This window comes from Primulina tabacum, chromosome 10 (genome assembly GCF_025594145.1).
Source record: "Primulina tabacum isolate GXHZ01 chromosome 10, ASM2559414v2, whole genome shotgun sequence".
NCBI lineage: Eukaryota > Viridiplantae > Streptophyta > Magnoliopsida > Lamiales > Gesneriaceae > Primulina > Primulina tabacum.
This window is the reverse complement of record NC_134559.1, coordinates 40,275,878-40,300,594: the sequence shown is the minus strand read 5'-3', so window position 1 is coordinate 40,300,594 and position 24,717 is coordinate 40,275,878. Positions and strand designations below refer to the sequence as shown.

At 44.1% G+C, this 24,717-nt stretch overlaps 25 non-coding genes and 1 pseudogene across 25 annotated transcripts; all 26 read left to right on the top strand.

Moving 5' to 3' along the window:
• The first annotated feature begins 174 nt into the window (after positions 1-174).
• On the top strand, positions 175-292 carry LOC142515147 (5S ribosomal RNA). Its single transcript, XR_012811005.1, has one exon. It is a non-coding gene; the product is annotated as a 5S ribosomal RNA (ribosomal RNA).
• A 674-nt stretch (positions 293-966) lies between these two features.
• LOC142509785 (5S ribosomal RNA) lies at positions 967-1,085 on the top strand. The gene has a single exon (XR_012807940.1). It is a non-coding gene; the product is annotated as a 5S ribosomal RNA (ribosomal RNA).
• Positions 1,086-1,759: 674 nt separating this feature from the next.
• LOC142516466 (5S ribosomal RNA) lies at positions 1,760-1,878 on the top strand. The gene has a single exon (XR_012812259.1). It is a non-coding gene; the product is annotated as a 5S ribosomal RNA (ribosomal RNA).
• A 669-nt stretch (positions 1,879-2,547) lies between these two features.
• Positions 2,548-2,664, top strand: LOC142506385 (5S ribosomal RNA). The gene has a single exon (XR_012804679.1). It is a non-coding gene; the product is annotated as a 5S ribosomal RNA (ribosomal RNA).
• A 674-nt stretch (positions 2,665-3,338) lies between these two features.
• On the top strand, positions 3,339-3,457 carry LOC142515463 (5S ribosomal RNA). Its single transcript, XR_012811308.1, has one exon. It is a non-coding gene; the product is annotated as a 5S ribosomal RNA (ribosomal RNA).
• Positions 3,458-4,142: 685 nt separating this feature from the next.
• Positions 4,143-4,261, top strand: LOC142511421 (5S ribosomal RNA; annotated as a pseudogene).
• A 682-nt stretch (positions 4,262-4,943) lies between these two features.
• LOC142515622 (5S ribosomal RNA) lies at positions 4,944-5,062 on the top strand. Its single transcript, XR_012811457.1, has one exon. It is a non-coding gene; the product is annotated as a 5S ribosomal RNA (ribosomal RNA).
• Positions 5,063-5,746: 684 nt separating this feature from the next.
• Positions 5,747-5,865, top strand: LOC142508865 (5S ribosomal RNA). Its single transcript, XR_012807066.1, has one exon. It is a non-coding gene; the product is annotated as a 5S ribosomal RNA (ribosomal RNA).
• Positions 5,866-6,528: 663 nt separating this feature from the next.
• Positions 6,529-6,647, top strand: LOC142516059 (5S ribosomal RNA). The gene has a single exon (XR_012811874.1). It is a non-coding gene; the product is annotated as a 5S ribosomal RNA (ribosomal RNA).
• Positions 6,648-7,330: 683 nt separating this feature from the next.
• LOC142515227 (5S ribosomal RNA) lies at positions 7,331-7,451 on the top strand. Its single transcript, XR_012811084.1, has one exon. It is a non-coding gene; the product is annotated as a 5S ribosomal RNA (ribosomal RNA).
• A 682-nt stretch (positions 7,452-8,133) lies between these two features.
• On the top strand, positions 8,134-8,254 carry LOC142508668 (5S ribosomal RNA). Its single transcript, XR_012806874.1, has one exon. It is a non-coding gene; the product is annotated as a 5S ribosomal RNA (ribosomal RNA).
• A 1,056-nt stretch (positions 8,255-9,310) lies between these two features.
• On the top strand, positions 9,311-9,431 carry LOC142517538 (5S ribosomal RNA). The gene has a single exon (XR_012813280.1). It is a non-coding gene; the product is annotated as a 5S ribosomal RNA (ribosomal RNA).
• A 683-nt stretch (positions 9,432-10,114) lies between these two features.
• On the top strand, positions 10,115-10,234 carry LOC142507666 (5S ribosomal RNA). The gene has a single exon (XR_012805917.1). It is a non-coding gene; the product is annotated as a 5S ribosomal RNA (ribosomal RNA).
• A 683-nt stretch (positions 10,235-10,917) lies between these two features.
• On the top strand, positions 10,918-11,038 carry LOC142515337 (5S ribosomal RNA). The gene has a single exon (XR_012811189.1). It is a non-coding gene; the product is annotated as a 5S ribosomal RNA (ribosomal RNA).
• Positions 11,039-11,721: 683 nt separating this feature from the next.
• Positions 11,722-11,842, top strand: LOC142508667 (5S ribosomal RNA). Its single transcript, XR_012806873.1, has one exon. It is a non-coding gene; the product is annotated as a 5S ribosomal RNA (ribosomal RNA).
• A 1,057-nt stretch (positions 11,843-12,899) lies between these two features.
• On the top strand, positions 12,900-13,020 carry LOC142516410 (5S ribosomal RNA). The gene has a single exon (XR_012812206.1). It is a non-coding gene; the product is annotated as a 5S ribosomal RNA (ribosomal RNA).
• A 683-nt stretch (positions 13,021-13,703) lies between these two features.
• LOC142515730 (5S ribosomal RNA) lies at positions 13,704-13,823 on the top strand. Its single transcript, XR_012811559.1, has one exon. It is a non-coding gene; the product is annotated as a 5S ribosomal RNA (ribosomal RNA).
• A 683-nt stretch (positions 13,824-14,506) lies between these two features.
• Positions 14,507-14,627, top strand: LOC142515204 (5S ribosomal RNA). Its single transcript, XR_012811060.1, has one exon. It is a non-coding gene; the product is annotated as a 5S ribosomal RNA (ribosomal RNA).
• A 682-nt stretch (positions 14,628-15,309) lies between these two features.
• On the top strand, positions 15,310-15,430 carry LOC142516645 (5S ribosomal RNA). The gene has a single exon (XR_012812429.1). It is a non-coding gene; the product is annotated as a 5S ribosomal RNA (ribosomal RNA).
• Positions 15,431-16,113: 683 nt separating this feature from the next.
• LOC142508762 (5S ribosomal RNA) lies at positions 16,114-16,233 on the top strand. Its single transcript, XR_012806965.1, has one exon. It is a non-coding gene; the product is annotated as a 5S ribosomal RNA (ribosomal RNA).
• A 682-nt stretch (positions 16,234-16,915) lies between these two features.
• Positions 16,916-17,034, top strand: LOC142515181 (5S ribosomal RNA). The gene has a single exon (XR_012811037.1). It is a non-coding gene; the product is annotated as a 5S ribosomal RNA (ribosomal RNA).
• A 1,437-nt stretch (positions 17,035-18,471) lies between these two features.
• LOC142508845 (5S ribosomal RNA) lies at positions 18,472-18,590 on the top strand. Its single transcript, XR_012807046.1, has one exon. It is a non-coding gene; the product is annotated as a 5S ribosomal RNA (ribosomal RNA).
• A 1,408-nt stretch (positions 18,591-19,998) lies between these two features.
• On the top strand, positions 19,999-20,119 carry LOC142508978 (5S ribosomal RNA). Its single transcript, XR_012807173.1, has one exon. It is a non-coding gene; the product is annotated as a 5S ribosomal RNA (ribosomal RNA).
• Positions 20,120-20,802: 683 nt separating this feature from the next.
• On the top strand, positions 20,803-20,923 carry LOC142508071 (5S ribosomal RNA). Its single transcript, XR_012806303.1, has one exon. It is a non-coding gene; the product is annotated as a 5S ribosomal RNA (ribosomal RNA).
• Positions 20,924-22,356: 1,433 nt separating this feature from the next.
• Positions 22,357-22,477, top strand: LOC142507096 (5S ribosomal RNA). The gene has a single exon (XR_012805361.1). It is a non-coding gene; the product is annotated as a 5S ribosomal RNA (ribosomal RNA).
• A 1,436-nt stretch (positions 22,478-23,913) lies between these two features.
• Positions 23,914-24,035, top strand: LOC142510460 (5S ribosomal RNA). Its single transcript, XR_012808570.1, has one exon. It is a non-coding gene; the product is annotated as a 5S ribosomal RNA (ribosomal RNA).
• Positions 24,036-24,717: the final 682 nt, after the last annotated feature.

Sequence of the window (24,717 nt, the reverse complement as noted above, 5' to 3'; positions counted from 1 at the left end):
AAACGGTCGCGACACGAGGTCTTCCCAGGGAGGTCACCCATCCTACTCTTGCCATCGCGCCAGAACGCTTAACTTCATGGTTATGATTGGGCGAGAGCAGTGCCGCGTGTTGTCCATCGCCGCCCGCTCCACACGTACTCGAGGGATATAAGAATAAACATCCCACTCAATGTCGGGTGCGATCATACCAACACTAATGCACCGGATCCCATCAGAACTCCGAAGTTAAGCGTGCTTGGGCGAGAGCAGTACTAGGATGGTGACCCCCTGGGAAGTCCTCGTGTTGCACCCTTTTTCATTTTTTTCTATTTTTGATTACTTGTTGACAGACGATTTTCGGCTCAAATCATCTGAATCTCGATCGGGACCAGATAAGACATGTGAAATGAAAGTAGCTCGGGCACTGCCGGATTTGGACAAAATTGTAGGCTAATTTGATTGTAAACAAACGGACGAGACTCATTACTACGCAATGAGCTGACGAGATTTTAGCCGAATTCCTTCTCTAAGACCCTAATTTGCGATTTACCGCTTCTGTTAAGCTTTCGTTTCCTCGAGAAATCCGCTTAGGAAGTTCGAAATTCGATTCCGGTTCCATTTTATCGTATCCCAGATAATAATAGCTTTACATTCGTTATTTCCTTCTTCTTATTTTTTTTTCTATTTTCTGGGAACATTTATCGATTTTTGTTGTCGTGAGCCGGTTCTGTGCGGAAGGGTATGACGCAGATTACTCCGGAGACGGTTAACTCATTAAAAACAATTATTTCGACTGTTTTATCCATAATTTACGTAAACGGTCGCGACACGAGGTCTTCCCAGGGAGGTCACCCATCCTACTCTGCCATCGCGCCAGAACGCTTAACTTCATGGTTATGATTGGGCGAGAGCAGTGCCGCGTGTTGTCCATCGCCGCCCGCTCCACACGTACTCGAGGGATATAAGAATAAACATCCCACTCAATGTCGGTGCGATCATACCAGCACTAATGCACCGGATCCCATCAGAACTCCGAAGTTAAGCGTGCTTGGGCGAGAGCAGTACTAGGATGGGTGACCCCCTGGGAAGTCCTCGTGTTGCACCCTTTTCGTGTTTTTCTATTTTGATTACTTGTTGACAGACGATTTTCGGCTCAAATCATCTGAATCTCGATCGGACCAGATAAGACATGTGAAATGAAAGTAGCTCGGGCACTGCCGGATTTGGACAAAATTGTAGGCTAATTTGATTGTAAACGGGCAAACGGACGAGACTCATTACTACGCAATGAGCTGACGAGATTTTAGCCGAATTCCTTCTCTAAGACCCTCTAATTTGCGATTTACCGCTTCTGTTAAGCTTTCGTTTCCTCGAGAAATCCGCTTAGGAAGTTCGAAATTCGATTCCGGTTCCATTTTATCGTATCCGGCATAATAATAGCTTTACATTCGTTATTTCCTTCTTCTTATTTTTTTTTCTATTTTCTGGGAACATTTATCGATTTTTGTTGTCGTGAGCCGGTTCTGTGCGGAAGGGTATGACGCAGATTACTCCGAGACGGTTAACTCATTAAAAACAATTATTTCGACTGTTTTATCCATAATTTACGTAAACGGTCGCGACACGAGGTCTTCCCAGGGGGTCACCCATCCTAGCTCTGCCATCGCGCCAGAACGCTTAACTTCATGGTTATGATTGGGCGAGAGTGCCGCGTGTTGTCCATCGCCGCCCGCTCCACACGTACTCGAGGGATATAAGAATAAACATCCCACTCAATGTCGGGTGCGATCATACCAGCACTAATGCACCGGATCCCATCAGAACTCCGAAGTTAAGCGTGCTTGGGCGAGAGCAGTACTAGGATGGGTGACCCCCTGGGAAGTCCTCGTGTTGCACCCTTTTCGTGTTTTTCTATTTTTATTACTTGTTGACGATTTTCGGCTCAAATCATCTGAATCTCGATCGGGACCAGATAGACATGTGAAATGAAAGTAGCTCGGGCACTGCCGGATTTGGACAAAATTGTAGGCTAATTTTGATTGTTAAAAGGCAAACGGACGAGACTCATTACTACGCAATGAGCCTGACGAGATTTAGCCGATTCCTTCTCTAAGACCCTCAAATTTGCGATTTTACCGCTTTTGTTAAGCTTTCGTTTCCTCGAGAAATCCGCTGTAGGAAGTTCGAAATTGATTCTGGTTCCATTTTATCGTATCCCAAAAATAATAATAGCTTTACATTCGTTATTTCTTCTTCTTATTTTTTTTCTATTTCTGGGAACATTTATCGATTTTTGTTGTCGTGAGCCGGTTCTGTGCGGAGGGTATGACGCAGATTACACGGAGACGGTTAACTCATTAAAATAATTATTTCGACTGTTTATCCATAATTTAAGTAAACGGTCGCGACACGAGGTCTTCCCAGGGAGGTCACCCATCCTACTCTGCCATCGCGCCAGAACGCTTAACTTCATGGTTATGATTGGGCGAGAGCAGTGCCGCGTGTTGTCCATCGCCGCCCGCTCCACACGTACTCGAGGGATATAAGAATAAACATCCCACTCAATGTCGGTGCGATCATACCAGCACTAATGCACCGGATCCCATCAGAACTCCGAAGTTAAGCGTGCTTGGGCGAGAGCAACTAGGATGGGTGACCCCCTGGGAAGTCCTCGTGTTGCACCCTTTTCGTGTTTTTCTATTTTTGATTACTTGTTGACAGACGATTTTCGGCTCAAATCATCTGAATCTCGATCGGGACCAGATAAGACATGTGAAATGAAAGTAGCTCGGGCACTGCCGGATTTGGACAAAATTGTAGGCTAATTTGATTGTAAACGGGCAAACGGACGAGACTCATTACTACGCAATGAGCTGACGAGATTTTAGCCGAATTCCTTCTCTAAGACCCTCTAATTTGCGATTTACCGCTTCTGTTAAGCTTTCGTTTCCTCGAGAAATCCGCTTAGGAAGTTCGAAATTCGATTCCGGTTCCATTTTATCGTATCCCAGAATAATAGCTTTACATTCGTTATTTCCTTCTTCTTATTTTTTTTTCTATTTTCTGGGAACATTTATCGATTTTTGTTGTCGTGAGCCGGTTCTGTGCGGAAGGGTATGACGCAGATTACTCCGGAGACGGTTAACTCATTAAAAACAATTATTTCGACTGTTTTATCCATAATTTACGTAAACGGTCGCGACACGAGGTCTTCCCAGGGAGGTCACCCATCCTACCTGCCATCGCGCCAGAACGCTTAACTTCATGGTTATGATTGGGCGAGAGCAGTGCCGCGTGTTGTCCATCGCCGCCCGCTCCACACGTACTCGAGGGATATAAGAATAAACATCCCACTCAGTCGGTGCGATCATACCAGCACTAATGCACCGGATCCCATCAGAACTCCGAAGTTAAGCGTGCTTGGGCGAGAGCAGTACTAGGATAAGTGACCCCCTGGGAAGTCCTCGTGTTGCACCCCTTTTCGTGTTTTTCTATTTCTGATTACTTGTTCACAGACGAGTTTCGGCATCAAATAATCTGAATCTCGATCGGGGCCAGATAAGACAGTGGAAATGAAAGTAGCTCGGGCACTGCCGGATTTGGACAAAATTCTAGGCTAATTTGATTGTAAACGGGCAAACGGACGAGACTCATTATTACGCAATGAGCTGACGAGATTTTAGCCGAATTCCTTCTCTAAGACCCTCTAATTTGCGATTTTACCGCTTCTGTTAAGCTTTCGTTTCCCTTCGAGAATCCGCTTAGGAAGTTCGAAATTCGATTCTGGTTCCATTTATCGTATCCTAAGAATAATAATAGCTTACATTCGTTTATTTTCATTCTTCTATTTTTTTTTTATTTTCTGGGAACATTTATCGATTTTTGTTGTCGTGAGCCGGTTCTGTGCGGAAGGGTATGACGCAGATTACTCCGGAGACGGTTAACTCATTAAAACAATTATTTCGACTGTTTTATCCATAATTTAAGTAAACGGTCGCGATACGTGGTCTTCCCAGGGAGGTCACCATCCTAGCTATGCCATCGCGCTAGAACGCTTAACTTCTTGGTTATGATTGGGCGGAGAGCAGTGCCGCGTGTTGTCTATCGCCGCCCCCGCTCCACACGTACTCGAGGGATATAAGATAAACATCCCACTCAATTTCGGGTGCGATCATACCAGCATTATACACCGGATCCCATAAGAACTCCGAAGTTAAGCGTGCCATGGGCGAGAGCAGTACTTTGATGGATGACCCCCTGGGAAGTAATCGTGTTGCATCCCTTTTCGTGTTTTTCAATTTTTGATTACTTGTTGACAGACGATTTTCGGCACAAATCATCTGACTCTCGATAAGGACTAGAGAAGACATGTGAAATAACCGCAGCTCAAGCACTGCCGGATTTGGACAAAATTGTAGGCTAATTTGATTGTAAACGGGCAAACGAACGAGACTCATTACTACGCAATGAGCTGACGAGATTTTAGCTGAATTCCTTCTCTAAGACCCTCTAATTTGCGATTTACCGCTTCTGTTAAGCTTTCGTTTCCTCGAGAAATCCGCTTAGGAAGTTCGAAATTCGATTCTTGTTACATTTTATCGTATCCCAAGAATAATAATAGCTTTACATTCGTTATTTCCTTCTTCTTATTTTTTTTTTATTTTCTGGGAACATTTATCGATTTTTGTTGTCGTGAGCCGGTTCTGTGCGGAAGGGTATGACGCAGATTACACCGGAGACGGTTAACTCATTAAAAACAATTATTTCGACTGTTTTATCCATAATTTACGTAAACGGTCGCGCACGAGGTCTTCCCAAGGAGGTCACCCATCCTACCTCTGCCATCGCGCCAGAACGCTTAACTTCATGGTTATGATTGGGCGAGAGCAGTGCCGCGTGTTGTCCATCGCCGCCCGCTCCACACGTACTCGAGGGATATAAGAATAAACATCCCACTCAATGTCTGGTGCGATCAGACCAGCACTAATGCACCGGATCCCATCAAAACTCCGAAGTTAAGCGTGCTTGGGCGAGAGCAGTACTAGGATGGGTGACCCCCTAGGAAGTCCTCGTGTTGCACCCCTTTTCGTGTTTTTCTATTTCTGATTACTTGTTGACAGACGAGTTTCGGCTCAAATAATCTGAATCTCGATCGGGACCAGATAAGACATGTTAAATGAAAGTAGCTCGGGCACTGCCGGATTTGGACAAAATTGTAGGCTATTTTGATTGTAAATAGGCAAATGGACGAGACTCATTACTACGCAATGAGCTGACGAGATTTTAGCCGAATTCCTTCTCTAAGACCCTCTAATTTGCGATTAACCGCTTCTGTTAAGCTTTCGTTTTCTCGAGAAATCCGCTTAGGAAGTTCGAAATTCGATTCCGGTTCCATTTTATCGTATCCCAGGCATAATAATTGCTTTACATTCGTTATTTCCTTCTTCTTATTTTTTTTTCTATTTTCGAGGAACATTTATCGATTTTTGTTGTCGTGAGCCGGTTCTGTGCGGAAGGGTATGACGCAGATTACTCAGGAGACGGTTAACTCATTAAAAACAAATATTTCGACTGTTTTATCCATAATTTACGTAAACTGTCGCGACATGAAGTCTTCCCAAGGAGGTCACCCATCCTACCTCTGCCATCGCGCCAGAACGCTTAACTTCATGGTTATGATTGGGCGAGAGCAGTGCCGCGTGTTGTCCATCGCCGCCCGCTCCACACGTACTCGAGGGATATAAGGATAAACATCCCACTCAATGTCGGGTGCGATCATACCAGCACTAATGTACCGGATCCCATCAGAACTCCGAAGTTAAGCGTGCTTGGGCGAGAGTAGTAGTAGGATGGGTGACCCCCTCGGAAGTCCTCGTGTTTTTCTATTTTTGATTACTTGTTGACTGACGATTTTCGGCTCAAATCAACTGAATCTCGATCGGGACCAGATAAGACATGTGAAATGAAAGTAGCTTGGGCACTGCCGGATTTGGACAAAATTGTAGGCTAATTTTATTGTAAACGGGCAAACGGACGAGACTCATTACTACGCAATGAGCTGACGAGATTTTAGCCGAATTCCTTCTCTAAGACCCTCAAATTTGCCATTTACCGCTTCTGTTAAGTTTTCGTTTCCTCGAGAAATCCGCTTAGGAAGTTCGAAATTCGATTCTGGTTCCATTTTATCGTATCCTAAGAATAATAATAGCTTTACATTCGTTATTTCATTCTTCTTATTTTTTTTTATTTTCTGGAAACATTTATCGATTTTTGTTGTCGTGAGCCGGTTCTGTGCGGAAGGGTATGACGCAGATTACTCCGGAGACGGTGAACTCATTAAAAAAAATTATTTCGACTGTTTTATCCATAATTTACGTAAATGGTCGCGACACGAGGTCTTCCCAGGGAGGTCCCATCCTAGCTCTGCCATCGCGTCAGAACGTTTAACTTCATGGTTATGATTGGGCGAGAGCAGTGCCGCGTGTTGTCCATCGCCGCCTGCTCCACACGTACTCGAGGGATATAAGGATAAACATCCCACTCAATGTCGGGTGCGATCATACCAGCACTAATCTACCGGATCCCATCAAAACTCCGAAGTTAAGCGTGCTTGGGCGAGAGTAGTAGTAGGATGGGTGACCCCCTCGGAAGTCCTCGTGTTGCACCCTTTTTCGTGTTTTTCTATTTTTGATTACTTGTTGACAGACGATTTTCGGCTCAAATCAACTGAATCTCGATCGGGACCAAATAAGACATGTGAAATGAAAGTAGCTCGGGCACTGCCGGATTTGGACAAAATTGTAGGCTAATTTGATTGTAAACGGGCAAACGGACGAGACTCATTACTACGCAATGAGCTGACGAGATTTTAGCCGAATTCCTTCTCTAAGACCCTCAAATTTGCCATTTACCGCTTCTGTTAAGATTTCGTTTCCTCGAGAAATCCGCTTAGGAAGTTCGAAATTCGATTCTGGTTCCATTTTATCGTATCCTAAGAATAATAATAGCTTTACATTCGTTATTTTCTTCTTCTTATTTTTTTTTTATTTTCTGGGAACATTTATCGATTTTTGTTGTCGTGAGCCGGTTCTGTGCGGAAGGGTATGACGCAGATTACTCCGAAGACGGTGAACTCATTAAAAACAATTATTTCGACTATTTTATCCATATTTTACGTAAACGGTCGCGACACGAGGTCTTCCCAGGGAGATCACCCATCCTAGCTCTGTCATCGCGTCAGAACGCTAAACTTCATGGTTATGATTGGGCGAGAGCAGTGCCGCGTGTTGTCCATCACCGCCCGTTCCACACGTACTCGAGGGATATAAGAATAAACATCCCACTCAATGTCAGGTGCGATCATACCAGCACTAATGCACCGGATCCCATCAGAACTCCGAAGTTAAGCGTGCTTGGGCGAAAGTGCAGTACTAGGATGGGTGACCCCCTGGGAAATCCTCGTGTTGCACCCCTTTTCGTTTTTTTCTATTTCTGATTACTTGTTGACAGACGAGTTTCGGCTCAAATCATCTGAATCTCGATCGAGACCAGATAAGACATGTGAAATGAAAGTAGCTCGGGCACTGCCGGATTTGGACAAAATTGTAGGCTAATTTGATTGTAAACGGGCAAACGGACGAGACTCATTACTACGCAATGAGCTGACGAGATTTTAGCCGAATTCCTTCTTTAAGACCCTCTAATTGCGATTTACCGCTTCTGTTAAGCTTTCGTTTTCTCGAGAAATCCGCTTAGGAAGTTCGAAATTCGATTCCGGTTCCATTTTATCGTATCCGAGGCATAATAATAGCTTTACATTCGTTATTTCCTTCTTCTTATTTTTTTTCCATTTTCTGGGAACATTTATCGATTTTTGTTGTCGTGAGCCGGTTCTGTGCGGAAGGGTATGACGCAGATTACCCCGGAGACGATTAACTCATTAAAAACAATTATTTCGACTGATTTATCCATAATTTACGTAAACGGTCGCGAGACGAGGTCTTCCCAGGGAGGTCACCCATCCTAGCTCTGCCATCGCGCCAGAACGCTTAACTTCATGGTTATGATTGGGCGAGAGCAGTGCCGCGTGTTGTCCATCGCCGCCCGCTCCACACGTACTCGAGGGATATAAGAATAAACATCCAACTCAATGTCGGGTGCGATCATACCAGCACTAATGCACCGGATCCCATCAGAACTCCGAAGTTAAGCGTGCTTGGGCGAAAGCGCAGTACTAGGATCGGTGACCACCTGGGAAGTCCTCGTGTTTCACCCCTTTTCGTGTTTTTCTATTTTTGATTACTTGTTGACGGACGATTTTCTGCTAAAATCATCTGAATCTCTATCGGGACCAAATAAGACATGTGAAATCAGCGTAGCTCGGGTACTGCCTGATTTGGACAAAATTGTAGGCTAATTTTATTGTAAACGGGCAAACGGACGAGACTCATTACTCCGCAAAGTGCTCGCGAGATTTTAGCTAAATTTCTTCTCTAAGACCCTCTAATTTGCGATTTACCGCTTCTGTTAATGTTCCATTTCCTCGAGAAATCCGTTTAGGAAGTTCGAAATTCGATTCCGGATCCATTTTATCGTATCCCAGAAATAATAATAGCTTTACATTCATAGAAGTCCTTGTGTTGCACCCCTTTTCGTGTTTTTCTATTTTTGATTACTTGTTGACAGACGAGTTTCGGCTCAAATCATCTGAATCTCGATCGAGACCAGATAAGACATGTGAAATGAAAGTAGCTCGGGCACTGCCGGATTTGGACAAAATTGTAGGCTAATTTGATTGTAAACGGGCAAACGGACGAGACTCATTACTACGCAATGAGCTGACGAGATTTTAGCCGAATTCCTTCTTTAAGACCCTCTAATTGCGATTTACCGCTTCTGTTAAGCTTTCGTTTTCTCGAGAAATCCGCTTAGGAAGTTCGAAATTCGATTCCGGTTCCATTTTATCGTATCCCAGGCATAATAACAGTTTTACATTCGTTATTTCCTTCTTCTTATTTTATTTTCTATTTTCTGGGAACATTTATCGATTTTTGTTGTCGTGAGCCGGTTTTGTGCGGCAGGGTATGACGCAGATTACTCTGGAGACGGTGAACTCATTAAAAAAAATTATTTCGACTGTTTTATCCATAATTTACGTAAACGGTCGCGACACGAGGTCTTCCCAGGGAGGTCACCCATCCTACCTCTGCCATCGCGCCAGAACGCTTAACTTCATGGTTATGATTGGGCGAGAGCAGTGCCGCGTGTTGTCCATCGCCGCCCGCTCCACACGTACTCGAGGGATATAAGAATAAACATCCCACTCAATGTCGTGTGCGATCATACCAGCACTAATGCACCGGATCCCATCAGAACTCCGAAGTTAAGCGTGCTTGGGCGAAAGCGCAGTACTAGGATGGGTGACCCCCTGGGGAGTCCTCGTGTTGCACCCCTTTTCGTGTTTTTCTATTTTTGATTACTTGTTGACAGACGATTTTCGGCTCAAATCATCTGAATCTCAATCGGGACCAGATAAAACATGTGAAATGAAAGTAGCTCGGGCACTGCCGGATTTGGACAAAATTGTAGGCTAATTTGATTGTAAACGGGCAAACGGACGAGACTCATTACTACGCAATGCGCTGACGAGATTTTATCCGAATTCCTTCTCTAAGACCCTCTAATTTGCAATTTACCGCTTCTGTTAAGCTTTCGTTTCCTCGAGAAATCCGCTTAGGAAGTTCGAAATTCGATTCTGGTTCCATTTTATCGTATCTTAAGAATAATAATAGCTTTACATTCGTTATTTCTTTCTTCTTATTTTATTTTTATTTTCTTGGAACATTTATCGATTTTTGTTGTTGTGAGCCGGTTCTTTGCGGAAGGGTATGACGCAGATTACTCCGGAGATGGTGAACTCATTAAAAACAATTATTTCGACTGTTTTATCCATAATTTACGTAAACGGTCGCGACACGAGGTCTTCGCAGGGAGGTCACCCATCCTAGCTCTGCCATCGCGCCAGAACGCTTAACTTCATGGTTATGATTGGGCGAGAGCAGTGCCGCGTGTTGTCAATCGCCGCCCGCTCCACACGTACTCGAGGGATATAAGGATAAACATCCCACTCAATGTCGGGTGCGATCATACCAGCACTAATGTACCGGATCCCATCAGAACATCGAAGTTAAGCGTGCTTGGGGCGAGAGCAGTACTAGGATGGGTGACCCCCTGAGAAGTCCTCGTGTTGCACCACTTTTCGTGTTTTTCTATTTTTGATTACTTGTTGACAGACGATTTTCGGCTCAAATCATCTGAATCTCGATCGGGACCAGATAAGACATGTGAAATGAAAGTAGCTCGGCCACTGTCGGATTTGGACAAAATTGTAGGCTAATTTGATTGTGAACGGGCAAACGGACGAGACTCATTACTACGCAATGAGCTGACGAGATTTTAGACGAATTCCTTCTCTAAGACCCTCTAATTTGCGATTTACCGCTTCTGTTAAGCTTTCGTTTTCTCGAGAAATCCGCTTAAGAAGTTCGAAATTCGATTCCGGTTCCATTTTATCGTATCCGAGGCATAATAATAGCTTTACATTCGTTATTTCCTTCTTCTTATTTTTTTTCTATTTTCTGGGAACATTTATCGATTTTTGTTGTCGTGAGCCGGTTCTGTGCGGAAGGGTATGACGCAGATTACTCCGGAGACGGTTAACTCATGAAAAACAATTATTTCGACTGTTTTATCCATAATTTACATAAACGGTCGCAATACGAGGTCTTCCCAGGGAGGTCACCCATCCTAGCTCAGCCATCGCGCCAGAACGCTTAACTTCATGGTTATGATTGGGCGAGAGCAGAGCCGCGTATTGTCCATCGCCGTCCGCTCCACACGTACTCGAGGGATATAAGAATAAACATCCCACTCAATGTCAGGTGCGATCATACCAGCACTAATGCACCGGATCCCATCAGAACTCCGAAGTTAAGCGTGCTTGGGCGAAAGCGCAGTACTAGGATGGGTGACCTCCTGGGAAGTCCTCGTGTTGCACCCCTTTTCGTTTTTTTCTATTTCTGATTACTTGTTGACAGACGAGTTTCGGCTCAAATCATCTGAATCTCGATCGGGACCAGATAAGACATGTGAAATGAAAGTAGCTCGGGCACTGCCGGATTTGGACAAAATTGTAGGTTAATTTGATTGTAAACGGGCAAACGGACGAGACTCATTACTACGCAATGAGCTGACGAGATTTTAGCCGAATTCCTTCTTTAAGACCCTCTAATTTGCGATTTACCGCTTCTGTTAAGCTTTCGTTTTCTCGAGAAATCCGCTTAGGAAGTTCGAAATTCGATTCCGGTTCCATTTTATCGTATCCGAGGCATAATAATAGCTTTACATTCGTTATTTCCTTCTTCTTATTTTTTTTCTATTTTCTGGGAACATTTATCGATTTTTCTTGTCGTGAGCCGGTTCTGTGCGGAAGGGTATGACGCAGATTACCCCGGAGACGATTAACTCATTAAAAACAATTATTTCGACTGATTTATCCATAATTTACGTAAACGGTCGCGAGACGAGGTCTTCCCAGGGAGGTCACCCATCCTAGCTCTGCCATCGCGCCAGAACGCTTAACTTCATGGTTATGATTGGGCGAGAGCAGTGCCGCGTGTTGTCCATCGCCGCCCGCTCCACACGTACTCGAGGGATATAAGAATAAACATCCCACTCAATGTCGGGTGCGATCATACCAGCACTAATGCACCGGATCCCATCAGAACTCCGAAGTTAAGCGTGCTTGGGCGAAAGCGCAGTACTAGGATCGGTGACCACCTGGGAAGTCCTCGTGTTTCACCCCTTTTCGTGTTTTTCTATTTTTGATTACTTGTTGACGGACGATTTTCTGCTCAAATCATCTGAATCTCGATCGGGACCAAATAAGACATGTGAAATCAGCGTAGCTCGGGTACTGCCTGATTTGGACAAAATTGTAGGCTAATTTTATTGTAAACGGGCAAACGGACGAGACTCATTACTCCGCAAAGTGCTCGCGAGATTTTAGCTAAATTTCTTCTCTAAGATCCTCTAATTTGCGATTTAACGCTTCTGTTAAAGTTCCATTTCCTCGAGAAATCCGTTTAGGAAGTTCGAAATTCGATTCCGGATCCATTTTATCGTATCCCAGAAATAATAATAGCTTTACATTCATAGAAGTCCTTGTGTTGCACCCCTTGTCGTGTTTTTCTATTTTTGATTACTTGTTGACAGACGATTTTCGGCTCAAATAATCTGAATCTCGTTCGGGACCAGATAAGACTTGTGAAATGAAAGTAGCTCGGGCACTGCCGGATTTGGACAAAATTGTAGGCTAATTTGATTGTAAACGGGCAAACGGACGAGACTCATTACTACGCAATGAGCTGACGAGATTTTATCCGAATTTCTTCTCTAAGACCCTTTAATTTGCGATTTACCGCTTCTATTAAGCTTTCGTTTCCTCGAGAAATCCGCTTAGGAAGTTCGAAATTCGATTCCGGTTCCATTTTATCGTATCCCAGGCATAATAACAGCTTTATATTCGTTATTTCCTTCTTCTTATTTTATTTTCTATTTTCTGGGAACATTTATCGATTTTTGTTGTCGTGAGCCGGTTTTGTGCGGAAGGATATGACGCAGATTACTCTGGAGACGGAGAACTCATTAAAAAAAATTATTTCGACTGTTTTATCCATAATTTACGTAAACGGTCGCGACACGAGGTCTTCCCAGGGAGGTCACCCATCCTAGCTCTGCCATCGCGCCAGAACGCTTAACTTCATGGTTATGATTGGGCGAGAGCAGTGCCGCGTGTTGTCCATCGCCGCATGCTCCACACGTACTCGAGGGATATAAGAATAAATATCCCACTCAATGTCGGGTGCGATCATACCAGCACTAATGCACCGGATCCCATCAGAACTCCGAAGTTAAGCGTGCTTGGGCGAAAGCGCAGTACTAGGATGGGTGACCCCCTGGGGAGTCCTCGTGTTGCACCCCTTTTCGTGTTTTTCTATTTTTGATTACTTGTTGACAGACGATTTTCGGCTCAAATCATCTGAATCTCAATCGGGACCAGATAAAACATGTGAAATGAAAGTAGCTCGGGCACTGCCGGATTTGGACAAAATTGTAGGCTAATTTGATTGTAAACGGGCAAACGGACGAGACTCATTACTACGCAATGAGCTGACGAGATTTTATCCGAATTCCTTCTCTAAGACCCTCTAATTTGCAATTTACCGCTTCTGTTAAGCTTTCGTTTCCTCGAGAAATCCGCTTAGGAAGTTCGAAATTCGATTCTGGTTCCATTTTATCGTATCCTAAGAATAATAATAGCTTTACATTCGTTATTTCTTTCTTCTTATTTTATTTTTATTTTCTTGGAACATTTATCGATTTTTGTTGTTGTGAGCCGGTTCTGTGCGGAAGGGTATGACGCAGATTACTCCGGAGACGGTGAACTCATTAAAAACAATTATTTCGACTGTTTTATCCATAATTTACGTAAACGGTCGCGACACGAGGTCTTCCCAGGGAGGTCACCCATCCTAGCTCTGCCATCGCGCCAGAACGCTTAACTTCATGGTTATGATTGGGCGAGAGCAGTGCCGCGTGTTGTCCATCGCCGCCCGCTCCACACGTACTCGAGGGATATAAGGATAAACATCCCACTCAATGTCGGGTGCGATCATACCAGCACTAATGTACCGGATCCCATCAGAACTCCGAAGTTAAGCGTGCTTGGGGCGAGAGCAGTACTAGGATGGGTGACCCCCTCGGAAGTCCTCGTGTTGCACCACTTTTCGTGTTTTTCTATTTTTGATTACTTTTTGACAGACGATTTTCGGCTCAAATCATCTGAATCTCGATCGGGACCAGATAAGACATGTGAAATGAAAGTAGCTCGGCCACTGCCGGATTTGGACAAAATTGTAGGCTAATTTGATTGTGAACGGGCAAACGGACGAGACTCATTACTACGCAATGAGCTGACGAGATTTTAGCCGAATTCCTTCTCTATGACCCTCTAATTTGCGATTTACCGCTTCTGTTAAGCTTTCGTTTTCTCGAGAAATCCGCTTAGGAAGTTCGAAATTCGATTCCGGTTCCATTTTATCGTATCCGAGGCATAATAATAGCTTTACATTCGTTATTTCCTTCTTCTTATTTTTTTTCTATTTTCTGGGAACATTTATCGATTTTTGTTGTCGTGAGCCGGTTCTGTGCGGAAGGGTATGAAGCAGATTACTCCGGAGACGGTTAACTCATGAAAAACAATTATTTCGACTGTTTTATCCATAATTTACATAAACGGTCGCTATACGAGGTCTTCCCAGGGAGGTCACCCATCCTAGCTCAGCCATCGCGCCAGAACGCTTAACTTCATGGTTATGATTGGGCGAGAGCAGAGCCGCGTGTTGTCCATCGCCGTCCGCTCCACACGTACTCGAGGGATATAAGAATAAACATCCCACTCAATGTCGGGTGCGATCATACCAGCACCAATGCACCGGATCCCATCAGAACTCCGAAGTTAAGCGTGCTTGGGCGAAAGCGCAGTACTAGGATGGGTGACCCCCTGGGAAGTCCTCGTGTTGCACCCCTTTTCGTGTTTTTCTATTTTTGATTACTTGTTGACAGACGATTTTCGGCTCAAATCATCTGAATCTCGATCGGGACCACATAAGACATGTTAAATGAAAGTAGCTCGGGCACTGCCGGATTTGAACAAAATTGTAGGCTAATATGATTGTAAACGGGCAAACGGAGGAGACTCATTACTACGCAATGAGCTGACGAGATTTTATCCGAATTCCTTCTCTAAGACCCTCTAATTTGCGATTTACCGCTTCTGTTAAGCTTTCGTTTCCTCGAGAAATCCGCTTAGAAAGTTCGAAATTCGATTCCGGTTCCATTTTATCGTATCCTAAGCATAATAATAGCTTTACATTCGTTATTTCCTTCTTATTTTTTTTTTCTATTTTCTGGGAACATTTATTCATTTTTGTTGTCGTGAGCCGGTTCTGTGTGGAAGGTTATGACGCAGATTACTCCGGAGACGGTGAACTCATTAAAAACAATAATTTCGACTGTTTTATCCATAATTTACGTAAACGGTCGCGACACGAGGTCTTCCCAAGGAGGTCACCCATCCTAGCTCTGCCATCGCGCCAGAACGCTTAACTTCATGGTTATGATTGGGCGGGAGTAGTGCCGCGTGTTGTCCAATGCCGCCCGCTCCACACGTACTCGAGGGATATAAGAATAGACATCCCACTCAATGTCCGGTGCGATCATACCAGCACTAATGCACCGGATCCCATCAGAACTCCGAAGTTAAGCGTGCTTGGGCGAAAGCGCAGTACTAAGATGGGTGACCCCCTGGGAAGTCCTCGTGTTGCACCCCTTTTCGTGTTTTTCTATTTTTGATTACTTGTTGACAGACGATTTTCGGCTCAAATCATCTGAATCTCGATCGGGACCAGATAAGACATGTGAAATGAAAGTAGCTCGGGCAATGCCGGATTTGGACAAAATTGTAGGCTAATTTGATTGTAAACGGGCAAACAAACGAGACTCATTACTACGCAATGAGCTGACGAGATTTTAGCCGAATTCCTTCTCTAAGACCCTCTAATTTGCGATTACCGCTTCTGTTAAGCTTTCATTTCCTCGATAAATCCGCTTAGAAAGTTTGAAATTCGATTCCGGTTCCATTTTATCGTATTCCAAACATAATAATTGCTTTACATTCGTTATTTCCTTCTTCTAATTTTTTTTTCTATTTTGTGGGAACATTTATCGATTTTTGTTGTCGTGAGCCGGTTCTGTGCGGAAGGGTATGACGCAGATTACTCCGGAGATGGTTAACTTTTTAAAAACAATTATTTCGACTGTTTTATCCATAATTTACGTAAACGGTCGCGAAACGAGGTCTTCCCAGGGAGGTCACCCATCCTAGCTCTGCCATCGCGCCAGAACGCTTAACTTCATGGTTCTGATTGGGCGAGAACAGTGCCGCAGGTTGTCCATCGCCGCTTGCTCCACCCGTACTCGAGGGATATAAGAATAAACATCCCACTCAATGACGGGTGCGATCATACCAGCACTAATGCATCGGATCACATCAGAACTCCGAAGTTAAGCGTGCTTGGGCGAGGAGCATTACTAGGATGGGTGCCCCCCTGGGAAGTCCTCGGGTTGCACCCCTTTTCGTGTTTTTCTATTTTTGATTACTTGTTGACAGACGATTTTCGGCTCAAATCATCTGAATCTCGATCGGGACCAGATAAGACATGTGAAATGAAAGTAGCTCGGGCACTGCCGGATTTGGACAAAATTGTAGGCTAATTTGATTGTAAACGGGCAAACGGACGAGACTCATTACTACGCAATGAGCTGACGAGATTTTAGCCGAATTCCTTCTCTAAGACCCTCTAATTTGAGATTTACCGCTTCTGTTAAGCTTTCGTTTCCTCGAGAAATCCGCTTAGGAAGTTCGAAATTCGATTCTTGTTCCATTTTATCGTATCGTAAGAATAATAATAGCTTTACATTCGTTATTTCCTTCTTCTTATTTTTTTTTATTTTCTGGGAACATTTATCGATTTTTGTTGTCGTGAGCCGGTTCTGTGCGGAAGGGAATGACGCAGATTACTCCGGAGACGGTCAACTCATTAAAAACAATTATTTCGATTGTTTTATCTATAATTTACGTAAACGGTAGCGACACGAGGTCTTCCCAGGGAGGTCACCCATCCTACCTCTGCCATCGAGCCAGAACGCTTAACTTCATGGTTATGATTGGGCGAGAGCAGTGCCGCGTGTTGTCCATCGCTGCCCGCTCTACACGTACTCGAGGGATATAAGAATAAACATCCCACTCAATGTCGGGTGTGATCATACCAGCACTAATGCACCGGATCCCATCAGAACTACGAAGTTAAGCGTGCTTGGGCGAGAGTAGTAGTAGGATGGGTGACCCCCTCGGAAGTCCTCGTGTTGCACCCCTATTCGTGTTTTTCTATTTCTGATTATTTGTTGACAGACGAGTTTCGGCTCAAATCATCTGAATCTTGATCGGGACCAGATAAGACAGGTGAAATGAAAGTAGCTCGGGCACTGCCGGATTTGGACAAAATTGTAGGCTAATTTGATTGTAAACGGGCAAACGGACGAGACTCATTACTACGCAATGAGCTGACGAGATTTTAGCCGAATTCGTTCTCTAAGACCCTCTAATTTGCGATTTACCGCTCTTGCTAAACTTTCGTTTCTTCGAGAAATCCACTTAGGAAGTTCGAAATTCGATTCCGGTTCCATTTTATCGTATCCCAGGCATAATAATAGCTTTACATTCGTTATTTCCTTCTTCTTATTTTTTTTCTATTTTCTGGGAACATTTATCGATTTTTGTTGTCGTGAGCCGGTTCTGTGCGGAAGGGTATGACGCAGATTACTCCGGAGACGGCTAACTCATTAAAAACAATTATTTCGACTGTTTTATCCATAATTTACGTAAACGGTCGCGACACGAGGTCTACCCAGAAAGGTCACCCATCCTAGCTCTGCCATCGCGCCAGAACGCTTAACTTCATGGTTATGATTGGGGGAGAGCAGGGCCGCGTGTTGTCAATCGCCGCCCGCTCCACACATACTCGAGGGATATAAGAATAAACATCCCACTCAATGTCGGGTGCGATCATACCAGCACTAATGCACCGTATCCCATCAGAACTCTGGGGAAGTCCTTGTGTTGCACCCCTTTTCGTGTTTTTCTATTTTTGATTACTTGTTGACAGACGATTTTCGGCTCAAATCATCTGAATCTCGATCGGGACCAGATAAGACATTTGAAATGAAAGTAGCTCGGGCACTGCCGGATCTGGACAAAATTGTAGGCTAATTTGATTGTAAACGGGCAAACGGACGTGACTCATTGCTACGCAATGAGCTGGCGAGATTTTAGCCGAATTCCTTCTCTAAGACCTTCTAATTTGCGACTTACAGCTTCTGTTAAGCTTTCGTTTCCTCGAGAAATCCGCTTAGGAAGTTCGAAAATCGATTCCGGTTCCATTTTATCGTATCCCAGGCATAATAATTGCTTTACATTCGTTATTTCCTTCTTCTTATTTTTAATCTATTTTCTGGGAACATTTATCGATTTTTGTTGTCGTGAGCCGGTTCTGTGCGGAAGAGTATGACGCAGATTACTCCGGAGACGGTTAACTCATTAAAAACAATTATTTCGACTGTTTTATCCATAATTTACGTAAACGGTCGCGACACCAGGTCTTCCCAAGGAGGTCACCCATCCTACCTCTGTCATCGCTCCAGAATGCTTAACTTCATGGTTATGATTGGGCGAGAGCAGTGCCGCGTGTTGTCCATCGTCGCCCGCTCCACACGTACTCGAGGGATATAAGAATAAACATCCCACTCAATGTCGGGTGCCATCATACCAGCACTAATGCACCGGATCCCATCAGAACTCCGAAGTTAAGCGTGCTTGGGCGAGAGTAGTACTAGGATGGGTGACCCCCTGGGAAGTTCTCGTGTTGCACCCATTTTCGTGTTTTTCTATTTTTGATTACTTGTTGACAGACGATTTTCGGCTCAAATCATCTGAATCTCGATCGGACCAGATAAGACATGTGAAATGAAAGTAGCTCGGGCACTGCCGGATTTGGACAAAATTGTAAGCTCATTTGATTGTAAAAACGGGCAAACAGACGAGATTCATTCTCCGCAATGACCTGACGAGATTTTAGCCGAATTCCTTCTCTAAGACCCTCTAATTTGCGATTTACCGCTTCTGTTAAGCTTTCGTTTCCTCGAGAAATCAGCTTAGGAAGTTCAAAATTCGATTCCGGTTCCATTTTATCGTATCCCAGGCATAATAATTGTTTTACATTCGTTATTTCCTTCTTCTTATTTTTAATCTATTTTCTGGGAACATTTATCGATTTTTGTTGTCGTGAGCCGGTTCTGTGCGGAAGAGTATGACGCAGATTACTCCGGAGACGGTTAACTCATTAAAAACAATTATTTCGACTGTTTTATCCATAATTTACGTAAACGGTCGCGACACGAGGTCTTCCCAAGGAGGTCACCCATCCTACCTCTGTCATCGCGCCAGAACGCTTAACTTCATGGTTATGATTGGGCGAGAGCAGTGCCGCGTGTTGTCCATCGCCGCCCGCTCCACACGTACTCGAGGGATATAAGAATAAACATCCCACTCAATGTCGGGTGCCATCATACCAGCACTAATGCACCGGATCCCATCAGAACTCCGAAGTTAAGCGTGTTGCACCCCTTTTCGTGTTTTTATATTTTTGATTACTTGTTGAATGACGATTTTCGGCTCAAATCAACTGAATCTCAATAGGGACCAGATAAGACATGTGAAATTAAAGTAGCTCGGGCACTGCCCGATTTGGACAAAATTGTAGGCTAATTTGATTGTAAACGGGCAAACGGACGAGATTTTAGCCTAATTCCATCTCTAAGACACTCTAATTTGCGATTTACCGCTTCTGTTCAGCTTTCGTTTCCTCGAGAAATCCGCCTAGGAAGTTCGAAATTCGATTCCGGTTCCATTTTATCGTATCTCAGGCATAATAATAGCTTTACATTCATTATTTCCTTCTTCTTATTTTTTTTTCTATTTTCTGGGAACATTTATCGATTTTTGTTGTCGTGAGCCGGTTCTGTGCGGAAGGGTATGACGCAGATTACTCCGGAGACGGTTAACTCATTAAAAACAATTATTTCGACTGTTTTATCCATAATTTACGTAAACGGTCGAGACACGAGGTCTTCCCAGGGAGGTCACCCATCCTAACTCTTCCATCGCGGCAGAACGCTTAACTTCATGGTTATGATTGGGCGAGAGCAGTGCCGCGTGTTTTCCATCGCCGCCCGCTCCAAACGTACTCGAGGGATATAAGAATAAACATCCCACTCAATGTCGGGTGCGATCATACCAGCACTAATGCACCGGATCCCATCAGAACTACGAAGTTAAGCGTGCTTGGACGAAAGCGCAGTACTAGGATAGGTGACCCCCTGGGAAGTCCTCGTGTTGCACCCCTTTTCGTGTTTTTCTATTTTTGATTACTTGTTGACAGACGATTTTCGGCTCAAATCATCTGAATCTCGATCGAGACCAGATAAGACATGTGAAATGAAAGTAGCTCGGGCACTGCCGGATTTGGACAAAATTGTAGGCTAATTTGATTGTAAACGGGCAAACGGACGAGACTAATTACTACGCAATGAGCTGACGAGATTTTAGCCGAATTCCTTCTCTAAGACCCTCTAATTTGCGATTTACCGCTTCTGTTAAGCTTTCGTTTTCTCGAGAAATCCGCTTAGGAAGTTCGAAATTCGATTCCGGTTCCATTTTATCGTATCCCAAACATAATAATTGCTTTACATTCGTTATTTCCTTCTTCTTATTTTTTTTCTATTTTCTGGGAACATTTATCGATTTTTGTTGTCGTGAGCCGGTTCTGTGCGGAAGGGTATGACGCAGATTACTCCGGAGACGGTTAACTCATTAAAAACAATTATTTCGACTGTTTTATCCATAATTTACGTAAACGGTCGCGATACGAGATCTTCCCAGGGAGGTCACGCATCCTAGCTCTGCCATCGCGCCAGAACGCTTAACTTCATGGTTATGATTGGGCGAGAGCAGTGCCGCGTGTTGTCCATCGCCGCCCGCTCCACACGTACTCGAGGGATATAAGAATAAACATCCCACTCAATGTCGGGTGCGATCATACCAGCACTAATGCACCGGATCCCATCAGAACTACGAAGTTAAGCGTGCTTGGACGAAAGCGCAGTACTAGGATGGGTGACCCCATGGGAAGTCCTCGTGTTGCACCCATTTTCGTGTTTTTCTATTTTTGATTACTTGTTGACAGACGATTTTCGGCTCAAATCATCTGAATCTCGATCGAGACCAGATAAGACATGTGAAATGAAAGTAGCTCGGGCACTGCCGGATTTGGACAAAATTGTAGGCTAATTTGATTGTAAACGGGCAAACGGACGAGACTAATTACTACGCAATGAGCTGACGACATTTTAGCCGAATTCCTTCTCTAAGACCCTCTAATTTGCGATTTACCGCTTCTGTTAAGCTTTCGTTTTCTCGAGAAATCCGCTTAGGAAGTTCGAAATTCGATTCCGGTTCCATTTTATCGTATCCCAGGCATAATAATTGCTTTACATTCGTTATTTCCTTCTTATTTTTAATCTATTTTCTGGGAACATTTATCGATTTTTGTTGTCGTGAGCCGGTTCTGTGCGGAAGAGTATGACGCAGATTACTCCGGAGACGGTTAACTCATTAAAAACAATTATTTCGACTGTTTTATCCATAATTTACGTAAACGGTCGCGACACGAGGTCTTCCCAAGGAGGTCACCCATCCTACCTCTGTCATCGCGCCAGAACGCTTAACTTCATGGTTATGATTGGGCGAGAGAAGTGCCGCGTGTTGTCCATCGCCGCCCGCTCCACACGTACTCGAGGGATATAAGAATAAACATCCCACTCAATGTCGGGTGCGATCATACCAGCACTAATGCACCGGATCCCATCAGAACTCCGAAGTTAAGCGTGTTGCACCCCTTTTCGTGTTTTTCTATTTTTGATTACTTGTTGACTGACGATTTTCGGCTCAAATCAACTGAATCTCAATAGGGACCAGATAAGACATGTGAAATTAAAGTAGCTCGGGCACTGCCAGATTTGGACAAAATTGTAGGCTAATTTGATTGTAAACGGGCAAACGGACGAGACTCATTACTACGCAATGAGCTGACGAGATTTTAGCCTAATTCCATCTCTAAGACACTCTAATTTGCGATTTACCGCTTCTGTTCAGCTTTCGTTTCCTCGAGAAATCCGCCTAGGAAGTTCGAAATTCGATTCCGGTTCCATTTTATCGTATCTCAGGCATAATAATAGCTTTACATTCGTTATTTCCTTCTTCTTATTTTTTTTTCTATTTTCTGGGAACATTTATCGATTTTTGTTGTCGTGAGCCGGTTCTGTGCGGAAGGGTATGACGCAGATTACTCCGGAGACGGTTAACTCATTAAAAACAATTATTTCGACTGTTTTATCCATAATTTACGTAAACGGTCGAGACACGAGGTCTTCCCAGGGAGGTCACCCATCCTAACTCTGCCATCGCGGCAGAACGCTTAACTTCATGGTTATGATTGGGCGAGAGCAGTGCCGCGTGTTGTCCATCGCCGCCCGCTCCAAACGTACTCGAGGGATATAAGAATAAACATCCCACTCAATGTCGGGTGCGATCATACCAGCACTAATGCACCGGATCCCATCAGAACTACGAAGTTAAGCGTGCTTGGACGAAAGCGCAGTACTAGGATGGGTGACCCCCTGGGAAGTCCTCGTGTTGCACCCCTTTTCGTGTTTTTCTATTTTTGATTACTTGTTGACAGACGATTTTCGGCTCAAATCATCTGAATCTCGATCGAGATCAGATAAGACATGTGAAATGAAAGTAGCTCGGGCACTGCCGAATTTGGACAAAATTGTAGGCTAATTTGATTGTAAACGGGCAAACGGACGAGACTAATTACTACGCAATGAGCTGACGAGATTTTAGCCGAATTCGTTCTCTAAGACCCTCTAATTTGCGATTTACCGCTTCTGTTAAGCTTTCGTTTCCTCGAGAAATCCGCTTAGGAAGTTCGAAATTCGATTCTGGTTCCATTTTATCGTATACAAAGAAATAATAATAGCTTTACATTCGTTATTTCCTTCTTCTTATTTTTTTTTCTATTTTCTGGGAACATTTATCGATTTTTGTTGTCGTGAGCCGGTTCTGTGCGGAAGAGTATGACGCAAATTACTCCGGAGACGGTTAACTCATTAAAAACAATTATTTCGACTGTTTTATCCATAATTTACGTAAACGGTCGCGACACGAGGTCTTCCCAAGGAAGTCACCCATCCTACCTCTGTCATCGCGCCAGAACGCTTAACTTCATGGTTATGATTGGGCGAGAGCAGTGCCGCGTGTTGTCCATCGCCGCCCGCTCCACACGTACTCGAGGGATATAAGAATAAACATCCCACTAAATGTCGGGTGCGATCATACCAGCACTAATGCACCGGATCCCATCAGAACTCCGAAGTTAAGCGTGTTGCACCCCTTTTCGTGTTTTTCTATTTTTGATTATTTGTTGACTGACGATTTTCGGCTCAAATCAACTGAATCTCAATAGGGACCAAATAAGACATGTGAAATTAAAGTAGCTCGGGCACTGCCAGATTTGGACAAAATTGTAGGCTAATTTGATTGTAAAGGGCAAACGGACGAGACTCATTACAAGCAATGAGCTGACGAGATTTTAGCCTAATTCCATCTCTAAGACACTCTAATTTGCGATTTACCGCTTCTGTTCAGCTTTCGTTTCCTCGAGAAATCGCCTAGGAAGTTCGAAATTCGATTTCCGGTTCCATTTTATCGTATCTCAGGCATAATAATAGCTTTACATTCGTTATTTCCTTCTTCTTATTTTTTTTTTCTATTTTCTGGGAACATTTATCGATTTGTTGTTGCGTGAGCGGTTCTGTGCGGAAGGATATGACGCAGATTACTCCGGAGACGGTTAACTCATTAAAAACAATTATTTCGACTGTTTTATCCATAATTTACGTAAACGGTCGCGATACGAGATCTTCCCTAGGGAGGTCACGCATCCTAGCTCTGCCATCGCGCCAGAACGCTTAACTTCATGGTTATGATTGGGCGAGAGCAGTGCCGCGTGTTGTCCATCGCCGCCCGCTCCACACGTACTCGAGGGATATAAGAATAACATCCCACTCAATGTCGGGTGCGATCATCCCAGCACTAATGCACCGGATTCCCATCAGAACTCCGAAGTTAAGTGTGCCTTGGGCGAAAGGCAGTACTAGGATGGGTGACCCCCTGGGAAGTCCTCGTGTTGCACCCTTTTCGTGTTTTTCTATTTTTGATTACTTGTTGACAGACGATTTTCGGCTCAAATCATCTGAATCTCGATCGGGACCAGATAAGACATGTTAAATGAAAGTAGCTCGGGCACTGCCGGATTTGGACAAAATTGTAGGCTAATTTGATTGTAAACGGGCAAACGGACGAGACTCATTACTACGCAATGAGCTGACGAGATTTTAGCCGAATTCCTTCTCTAAGACCCTCTAATTTGCGATTTCCGCTTCTGTTAAGATTCGTTTCCTCGAGAAATCCGCTTAGGAAGTTCGAAATTCGATTCTGGTTCCATTTTATCGTATCCGAAGAATAATATAGCTTTACATTCTTATTTCCTTCTTCTTATTTTTTTTTTATTTTCTGGGAACATTTATCGATTTTTGTTGTCGTGAGCCGGTTCTGTGCGGAAGGGTATGACGCAGATTACTCCGGAGACGGTCAACTCATTAAAAACAATTATTTCGACTGTTTTATCTATAATTTACGTAAACGGTCGCGACACGAGGTCTTTTTAGGGAGGTCACCCTTCCTACCTCTGCCATCGCGCCAGAACGCTTAACTTCATGGTTATGATTGGGCGAGAGCAGTGCCGCGTGTTGTCCATCGCCGCCCGCTCCACTACTCGAGGGATATAAGAATAAACATCCCACTCAATGTCGGGTGCG